Here is a 10,153-nt window from a genome sequence, read left to right as displayed (position 1 = left end):
AGGACTATTGACCCCAGTATGATTGTTAGAAGAATCTATGATGTCTGGTTATGAGGTATTGAGAGTTGGAGACTCTATAATTCTTCTAGGTATCTTCCGAATGTACTGAATTGACCAGTGCACTTCTAGAGACAAGATAAGAACAAACCATTTAACCTCTTATGTCTCGAAGTCACTACGTATGAATTGCATCGTGCTTACCTTAATCCTGAAATGAGAGATGTCATTTCACAACTTAGTATTCTCATTTGAGAAAGTCAGAGTTCGGACTCACTATGTGATTCCGAACAAGGCCTATTGGTGAGGTACTAAGTTGTGAGAATGTCATGCGTAACTTTGTGAAGATCTCATAGATATGGAATTCATGTATAAGATTGCTGAAATGCAATGTATATCACCTCATGCTTTGTTCCTTGGAGTGTGAATAAATAAACTGGCCAGTGTCCAAATTGAGTCTTGACTCTTTTAGATGAAACAATGTGACTTGTTAGCTCCTCGTCAATATATTGTTTCTAACTTATTCACAAGCGACAAAGGAGTTGAGGAAATAACAGCTAGAAAGGTAAAATGGTAATTTTGAAATCCCGACTAGCTGATGATAGTAATGAAGGGTAAACACTGATAATATTCTGTGGATCCACTCATTACAATTAGGTTGAATTCTTGAGTAGAAAATAAATTCATTTGAACCGAGAGATTTTCAGTGTCAACTCTTTAGTGGAGTCAGTTGACATTAAGCTAAACTTGGAAAAGGTTTGTGAACTTTTGAGTCCAAGTATTTAGCTCAAGCTTTGTTCATTTGGATCCATGAGGTCACTGTCACGAATCACATCGAGTAGGAATAGTTAAACTGGAAGCTAAGTCAAAAGAAGAACGAAAATTGTCAAAAGGGTATTTTAGTCTTCGACATAGGATGAAATGAATGTGAATAAATTTTTTGGCAAGGTCATTTGATGACTCAATAACACTCGGCCATGACTTGATCATTGGGCCTTGTGAATTAATTTCATTTCATAAGAATTTTATTGAAAATTCTTAATGGGCCTTTCTCATGTTGTCATGAACAAATGAAGAAGCTTCTAGAAGCTCCTTCTAGAGACATGTTCGGCGCCCAAATACCCAAGAGAAAGAGAGAATATTTTGTGCATAAATGTATCAAGATACTTGTCAAAAGAAAAAGAGGAAACAAATTTCCTCTATGAGGAAACAAGTATTTCGGCCAAGACAATTCAAAGGGGAAGCAAGAATAAAAGGGGAAACAAATCCAAGGTGTCATGAAGGCACATGTTGGCCGTGTGACTTGGATAGAAATGGGAAATAAAGGTTGCTCATGATAGCTTGGAAAACAAGAGGAAACTACTTCTTTCCAAGGCCAACCCTTCTCCTATAAATAGGACTCTCATTCCCCTCATTTTATTCATTCCACATAAGTTAGAGATTGAGAGCTTCTCTCTCTAGACCTTGTGGTGGCCGACTCCTCTCTCTCTCTCTAGTCAATTTTGTTTTATTGTTTTGGCACGTAGGTCCTCATTTGACCTAGTGTTTAGCTCTGCGACTTCAAGACTCGTTCTTAAGTCGTAGTGTTTAAAAGTGCCCACACACTAATTCCTTTTATTTCGAGTGATTTAGTGATAGAAACTTTCGTGGTTGCTCGAGTTGCCGAGGAAAGAAAGAGAGACGTGCTACGAGGGAGACGAACGTTATCAACCTTCCGAAGGCTCATCAACGTTCAAGCTTCTAAAGAGGTTAGTAAATTTATTATGCTCATATTAGTTTTATTCACATGTGCTTGCTCTTTGTCTAGGTTAGTAAAAACTGTTTTACTTGAAAAATAAAATTTTTAAAATTCCGCCGCTTAACGAAGCGTTAAACTTTTTCTTAAACCCTAGATCAATTCCAACACAAAGTGATAAGAAAGACCAGACAACTAGTTAAGTAAAAAATAAGGTACATGACATGTAAACACACTGTTTAGATTTATCCATTCCTCATACAAGTACAATTTGACTATATCCAAAATTGGTAATTGATTCAGAATACGAATAATAAAAAAGTAGATTTATCTTATCTAGAGTACATAAACAAAAATAATAAACCAATGCACCACATACTGGTTTTAAAAGGCAGTTTCCTCGAGTCCGTGGTTTCAGGTTAAAACCTATTGATTATCAACCCATATCCCTTCTCCATCTTCTCTAATGTATTCATCTTCTTCAGAACTATTTGTGTTAAAGGGGCCTTCAACTAAGCCTTTCAATGGTGTCAAACGTTCGGCTAGAATTTCACTCTCATCTTCGACTTCGATATCCTTGACGTAGTCTTTAGATTGAGTTGCAAATACACGAGCCCATACATCACTCTTTTGGCGCTTTGCATAGAACACTTGCTTTGCTTGAGACGCCATGATAAACGGTTCTTTTTTATGACCGACTCGTGTCAAATTAACAAATGTAAAACCATTCTTGTCAGTTTTTACTCCATTGTTGCTCTCTACCCAAGAACATAAAAAGACTGGAGTTCGAAACGTGACATAATCGATTTCCCATATCTCCTTGATGACCCCATAATAAATCATATCAGAATAGATAGGGTTCTTATCTTTAGCGCTCGAAAATTGTATGGTCTTGGCAACTAGGCTGACACCACTATTTTGGGTGGTTCTATTACTGTCTCTCGCTTCCCTGCTAAATTGAAGACCGTTGATTAAATAAGCAGAATGTTTGATTACAAGTGGGCTTGGACCTCTTGAAATGGAAACTAATACGTCGGACACAGACGAATGATTCCTTACTTGAGAAACGATCTGAAGATGTAAAAACAAATTGTAAGATACGTGTTGTGACAAGAATCGAATGGTTTGCAAAGAATTGAACCTTTGTGCGAAACCAGTCACTGAATGTATCATGATGCTTCTTTTGAATCTGTTTTTGTCACATATGCTTATAATTGGATGTCAACCAATCAATATGCTCACTACAAAAGAAATTGAGTTATTAGAAGTCAACGCTGAAAAAAAAAAGGTATTTGAGTGGTGAATTGTTGTTTACTTACCCGATAAACGGTTCAACTTCATTTGTGTTTTGTAGGATGTAACGATGAGCTTGATTGAGTAGACTATTATCTACAGAAAGAATATCACCATTGCCCATGCCCTTTGTAACATTTAAATCTTGATCTAGATCATGACGTAGTCCAACTGAATCAAGATCATGCAAATATTCCGAACAAAACTCAATAGCTTCTTCTACGATGTAGCCTTCAATAATGGATCCTTCTGGACGTGAGCGGTTCCGAACATAATCCTTCATAACCTTCATATTTCTCTCGGATGAGTACATCCATCTCAAGAACATAGGTCCACACAATTTAACTTCTTCCACCAAGTGGACTATAAGATGAACCATGATGTCGAAGAAAGATGGAGGGAAGTACTGCTCAAGTAAACATAATGTTATTACAACATCACTCTGAAGTTCATCGAGTTTATCCGGGTCAACAACTTTTGAACAAAGAATGTTGAAAAACATACACAATCGATTGATTGCATCTCTAACATTCTTTGACAAAAGTGATTGAATAGCCACCGGAAGAAAATGCTGCATCAACATAAGACTGTCGTGAGACTTAAGACCGAAGAGCTTCAAGTCCTTCATAGAGACGTAATTGCTGAGATTTGCACAAAAACCTTCAGGTACCTTTATCTCGGTTAAAGTTTGACAAAATTGACGTTTCTCGTCTCTTGTAAAACAATAACTCGTTGGTGGCAGATATGTGCGCTTACCATCTACTTTTGGTGCTAATTCACTTCTAATGCCCATATCAACTAGATCCCATCTGGATTTTACCCCATCTTTGGTTTTCCCAGGCATATTCAAAATAGTTCTGATAATGCTATCACATACGTTTTTCTCGATGTGCATAACATCTAGATTGTGACGAACAAGTAAGTGTTTCCAATATTCCAATTGAAAAAATATGGATTTCTTTTTCCAACAACCACTTTCGAAAGTGTTCTCCTTACTCAAATTCCCTTGTGTACCAGTGGGCCTAGGTCTCTTTTTTATTTTCCCTGGAGGTCTGAAATTCATGCCAGACAATTTTCTGTCAACAAGTCCATGCATACGTTCTGGAGCAGCCCTGAATTCTTGAAGAACATTGAATGATTTTTTCCATCTTCTGTAGACATGATTTTCTGGTAGATATCTCATATGACCCATGTAAACAACTTTTTTACTATGGTTCAAGTATTTACTGTATGTTTCCTCCTCGCATATTGGACATGCACAGTGTCCTTTAACTGAATATCTAGATAGATTTCCATATGCTGGAAAATCATTGATTGTCCACAATAATGCACCACGAAGCGTAAAGTTTTCTCCTCTATATGCATCAAACGCTTGTACACCCTCTCTCCAAAGAAGCTTTAGATAATCAATTAGAGGAGCTAGGTAGACATCAATGTCATTGCCGGGTTGTTTAGGACAAGATATTAGCAATGAAAGAAACATAAATTTTCTTTTCATGCATAACCACGGCGGAAGGTTATAAATCATGAGTAAAACCGGCCAGCAACTATACTTACTGTTTTTTTCGCTGTGAGGATTTATGCCATCGGCTGAAAGTCCGAACCTAAGATTTCTCGCTTCTTTTCCAAACTCGGGCCACAAAGAATCTACACTTTTCCACGCTGGTGAATCTGCTGGATATCGCATCTTTCCGTCTTTGATCCTATCATCTGAATGCCCAGTTAATTTCTTTGTATGTTGGGGACTACGAAACAAGCGTTTAAGCCTTGGAATGATAGGAAGATACCACAAAACCTTCGCATGAATGCCTTCCCTGTCTTCATCACTATTCTTTTTCTTTTTCCATCTCGACGTGTGACAAATTGGACATTCCATCTCTTCTTCAAATTCCTTGCGGTAGATAATGCAATCGTTTGGACATGCGTGTATCCTCTCATATCCCAAACCAAGAGCATTCAAATTCTTCTTTGCATCATGCGATTTAGATGGCATTTCGTTTCCTTCAGGCAACAACTTCTTAAGAAAACCAAGTAATTCCCCAAAACATGTGTCACTCATCCCATGTCTGGCTTTGAGATTATACAAGCGAAACAACGTGGACAACGTGGTAAACTTTTCACAGCCAAGATAAATAGGTTTATTGGCGTCTCTAACTAATGATTCAAGAACTTGAGGATCTTCAAGTTCTTCAAGATCTTCAAGCATTTGAGAAACATATGGTCCATCAAAGCCTCTTGCACAATCATCATCTTCTACACTCTCATCTAAGCAAGGCTCTTCAACTAAGGGGCAACTCTCACCATGATAAATCCTAATGTTGTAACTCTGATCAATTCCATTACATATTAGTGTTGGAATTGATCTAGGGTTTAAGAAAAAGTTTACCGCTTCGGTAAGCGGTGGAATTTTAAAAAATTTCTTTTACAAGTAAAACAGTTTTTACTAACCTAGATTAAGAGCAAGCACATGTAAATAAAAACTAATATGAGAATAAAAGATTACTAACCTTTTTAGAAGCTTGAACGTTGAGAAGCTTTTGGAAAAGGTTGCAACGTTCGTCTCCCTCGCACCACGTCTCTCTTCCTTCCTCGGCAACTCGAGCAACCATGAAAGTTTCTATCACTAAATCACTCGAGAGAAAAGGAATTAGTGTGTGGGCACTTTTAAACACTACAACTTAAGAACGAGTCTTGAAGTCGCGGAGCTAAACACTAGGTAAATGAGGACCTAGGTGCCAAAACAATAAAAACGAAATTGAATAGAGAGAGAGAGAGAGGAAAGGGGCGGCCAAGTCCAGAGGGACAAGCTCTCGATCTATAAAACTTTGGATGAATGAAATGTGTGGAATGAGGCATCTATTTATAGGAGAGGTCTCACCTTCAATAAGGTAGTTTCCTCTTCTATAGAATATCACATATTCATGAGCAAATATTGCCTTATTCTCTCACAAGTCACACGGCCAAGGCAGCCTTCTAGAAGTCTTGGATTTGTTTCCTTTTTTGTTCCTTGCCTTGCCTTGACACTACTTGGCCGATTCCCTTAGTGCATGTGTGGAAAATTTGTTTCCTCTTTTTCTTTTGGCATGTATCATGACACATTTATGCACAAAATATTCTCTCTATCTTTGGGTATGTTGGGCGCCCATTTAGTCTAGAAAAGGCTTCTAGAAGCTTTTCCATTTATTCATGACAACATGAAAAAGGCCCATTAAGAATTTTCAATAAAATTCTTATGAAATGAAATTAATCCACAAGGCCCAATAAATCTAATTTTGGCCGAGTGATGCATGTCATCAAATGACCATGTCAAAAAAATTTATTGATATTCATTTCATCCTATGTCTCAAAAGACAAAAATACCCTTTTGACAATTTTCGTTCTTGTTTTGACTTAGCTTCTAGTTTAACTATTCCTACTCGATGTTATTCGTGACAGTGACCTCATGGACCCAAATGAAAAAAGCTTGAGCTAAACACTTGGACTCAAAAGTTCACAAACTTTTTCCAAGTTTAGCTTAATATCAACTGACTCCACTAAAGAGTTGACACTGAAAATCTTTCGGTTCAAATGAATTTATTTTCTACTCAAGAATTCAACCTAATTGTAATGAGTGGATCCACATAATATTATCAGTGTTTACCCTTCATGATATCATCAGCTAGTCGGGATTTACAAAATTACCATTTTATCCTTTTAGCTGTTATTTCCTCAACTCCTTTGTCGCTTGTGAATAAGTTAGAAACGATGTATTGACGAGGAGCTAACAAGTCACATTGTTTCATCCAAAAGAGTCAGGACTCAATTTGGACACTGGCCAGTTCATTTATTCACACTCCAAGGAACAAAGCATGAGGTGATATACATTGCATTTCAGCAATCTTGTACATGAAATCCATATCTATGAGAACTTCACAAAGTTCATGACATTCTCACAACTTAGTACTTCACCAATAGGCCTTGTTCGGAATCACATAGTGAGTCCGAACTTTGACTTTCTCAAATGAGAATACGTAAGGTGTGAAATAGCATGTCTCATTTCAGGATTAAGGTAAGCACGATGCAATTCATACGTAGTGACTTCGAGACATAAGAGGTTAAATGGTTTGTTCTTATTTTGTCTCTAGAAGTGCACTGGTCAATTCAGTACCTTCGGAAGATACCTAGAAGAACTATAGAGTCTCCAAATCTCAATGCCCCATAACTAGACATCATAGATTCTCCTAACAATCATACTGAGGTCAATAGTCCTTTGACCCTTAGATTGCGAATATATCGTTTTAAGCAAACTACGAAGAGTTTGTTCATGCAAATCTACATATGTCTCTTCGTAAGTTGTTAGGTTTGTTTATGGACTAAAGACTAATGTTTTATCATAAAGCTTCAAACAGACAAGGAAGAATGAATGAACGTTTCAACTTTTTATTAATGAATAAGCTATTACAAGCAAGAGTCTTCGTGAGACTTTATTACATCAAATGTACAAAATAAAGACTACAACTCTTCTTGTGGGCACCATTGACAACAATTAGATGTTCTCTTATTTTTCTTATATTCATTCTCTTTGTATTCCCGCAACTTAGACATGGACACTTAATGTTATTTGGATCACTACAGGATAGACAGTGCTTTACAAACTCTTCCACTCCATTATGATATTGAGAAGTTGTTCTATCGAGCGACATCCAAGACTTGTCTATTCTTCAAAATAAAGTTTTTTCCCAAAAATCATTCTATTAGTATAATTAATTATGAAACAATAAAATATGTACAGACCATTGGAATTTATATTTATAACAGAGGAATAAAAATGAATCAGCATTCTTTTTCTTTCTAGTTTTTTAAAGGAATGCACTACAAACTTTTTTTTTTTTTTTGAGGAATGCACTGCAGTCTGCAATCTATTAGACCGCTTTTGCCATACATTAGTAGAAATATCTAATAAGAAAATATGACTACTGTGACTAGATAGACTACATTTTCCAATATTAGTATAAAAAGTATATTCAATATAGGTATCTTCATGTGATTTATAACTTGATAGACGTAAGACAAGCCTGAATGTAGAGATTTGAGACAGGAAAACCACACACAAAAAAAGACAGTGATCTATATTAATAATAAATTACAGTAAGCATAAAGTTTCAAATAATTTTAAAACACTGGAGGATGAGTATATTGTATATTTTTCAATAATTACTGATATTTACGGGACCATGATGGAAGGACTCATGAAGTTTACTCTTTATACACTTCTTAAACTATATATTTTTCGGTGTTTTAGTGCCTGGCACAGGTCTAGAAAAGAAGTGCGAAGATGGAGTAATAAACACGCCAAAGATTATTTCCTTTCATTCAGCTTGTATCACATAAACTGTAATTGAGGGAGTTCGTTATCAAAATAAAATTATAGTTGGATTTTTTTTTATCGGAAAAAATAATTTGGATTTTGCCCTGAACGATGTTCTGTGATATTATATTGCAATTCATAGCTTTTTTGGTGTTTTCTTAGCTTTATACATATAATGTTGAGAGCACGTCAACCATTATTTAAAAAGTTAAAAGTTAAAACTAACCTTCTCGGTGAATAAACTGTGGAGGCTGAAGAGAAAAATCAATGACAGTCGCTCGCATAAACGACAAACGAGAGGCTTGGCGGATGCACAATTTTCACGAGACTAAGTGACAGAGAAAAAAGAGCATTACGGAGTAAAAACTAGGGCTTTGTTTAATTTGGGCCGAATCAATATTCAAATAAACTTATTAAAAATAACTTATTAAGAATGTAACGTGGGCATTATTTACCTGCTTACGTGGATAGCTACGATTTGATAAAAAAAATCAACTACAAATCACTGCTCTGCAACCGTTCTTCGTTGGTCTTTTCTCTTGGGAATTTCATCGAGCACCTGGCTGACTACAACCAAATTTTTTCCAATGATTTTTTTTATGGGATTCAAACCCAAGAGAGAACCCATCGCCGTAGGATTTCGATGACAGATTGAAATCCTGTAGAACCAGAGTTAACCGACTTGATGTTAAGCATGTCGATCTCCACCGACTTGATCTTTACTTGCCTCTGAAGCTCACCGATGTCCGACTCTTGCTCCTTCAACCCGTAATACTCGAGCAATTCCCCGTACTACGGACTGAAGAGATGTGGATAGAGATTTCTTGTCGATTGAAATCCATCCTTGGAGCTTGGGAGTGGAAACTGTCGGTGGGTTCATGACGAAAACGCTGCTGAGAAATACCGTCACACCGGCTCGTACGACAAGCATGTTTTCGACGAGTAGAGACAACCAATCGACGGCGGAGATCAAGGTGTTGATGGGAGAGGGGCGGTTTGCAAAGGAGTGCAAGGAGGTTGGGACTTTAAGTCTGAAGGGAATAAAAGCATTCGATGTGGACGCTTAAAGATGTAATATGAGTTATGTTATATTATTGTGACATTTTTAAAAAAAAAAAAGTGAACATAACTCGTATTACACGTGTCAAGACTGCCTACATTTAAAGATGTCTTTAAAACAACTTTAAAATGCTACAGAGTCATAATACAAAAGCCTTAAAATCAAAATTCATATATTAATGGATCACTTTTGAAGACATTATTGAAATGACTTGAAAGTAAATATTTTACATTACACTTTGAAGTCGTTTATTCCTTGACTTAAAAAATATACGTTGACACTTTATAAGTCATTTTTTTGACGACTTCAAATATTTATTAAATTCTTTTTTAAAACGACTTAAAATGGTTTAGGTGAAAATTCATTTTTTAAAGTTGCGCGATTTTGTAAACGTCTTAAAATCATAGATATGTAGTAGTGACATAAAACAAAATATCATCAACTTATAAGTAAATTAAACATGAAAAACACGATGTTCATAATTTTAAAAACAAAAATTTGTTAGTATGTTGTTCATAATTAAAAAAAAACAACTAATCATTAATTAGAAAAAGCAACCCATTATTAGTATATTTTGTTCATAAATAAAATCGGATCCGACCGAATCCGATGGATTCCGATAGTCTTCATCAGAAATTTTCAGTTTTTTTTTTTTTAAATATGTTTTTACCTCCAAATCTCATTCAAATCAACCTAAAATAATTAATAAGCACTAAAATCT

At 35.9% G+C, this 10,153-nt stretch overlaps 1 pseudogene; it reads right to left on the bottom strand.

The window, feature by feature from the left end:
• Positions 1 to 2,158: 2,158 nt before the first annotated feature.
• On the bottom strand, positions 2,159 to 7,716 carry LOC149402521 (uncharacterized; annotated as a pseudogene).
• Positions 7,717 to 10,153: the final 2,437 nt, after the last annotated feature.

This window comes from Urtica dioica, chromosome 3 (genome assembly GCF_054948205.1).
Source record: "Urtica dioica subsp. dioica isolate 48M chromosome 3, U.dioica_male_clone48M_v1_H2, whole genome shotgun sequence".
NCBI lineage: Eukaryota > Viridiplantae > Streptophyta > Magnoliopsida > Rosales > Urticaceae > Urtica > Urtica dioica.
This window is presented reverse-complemented; position numbering and strand designations above follow the sequence as displayed.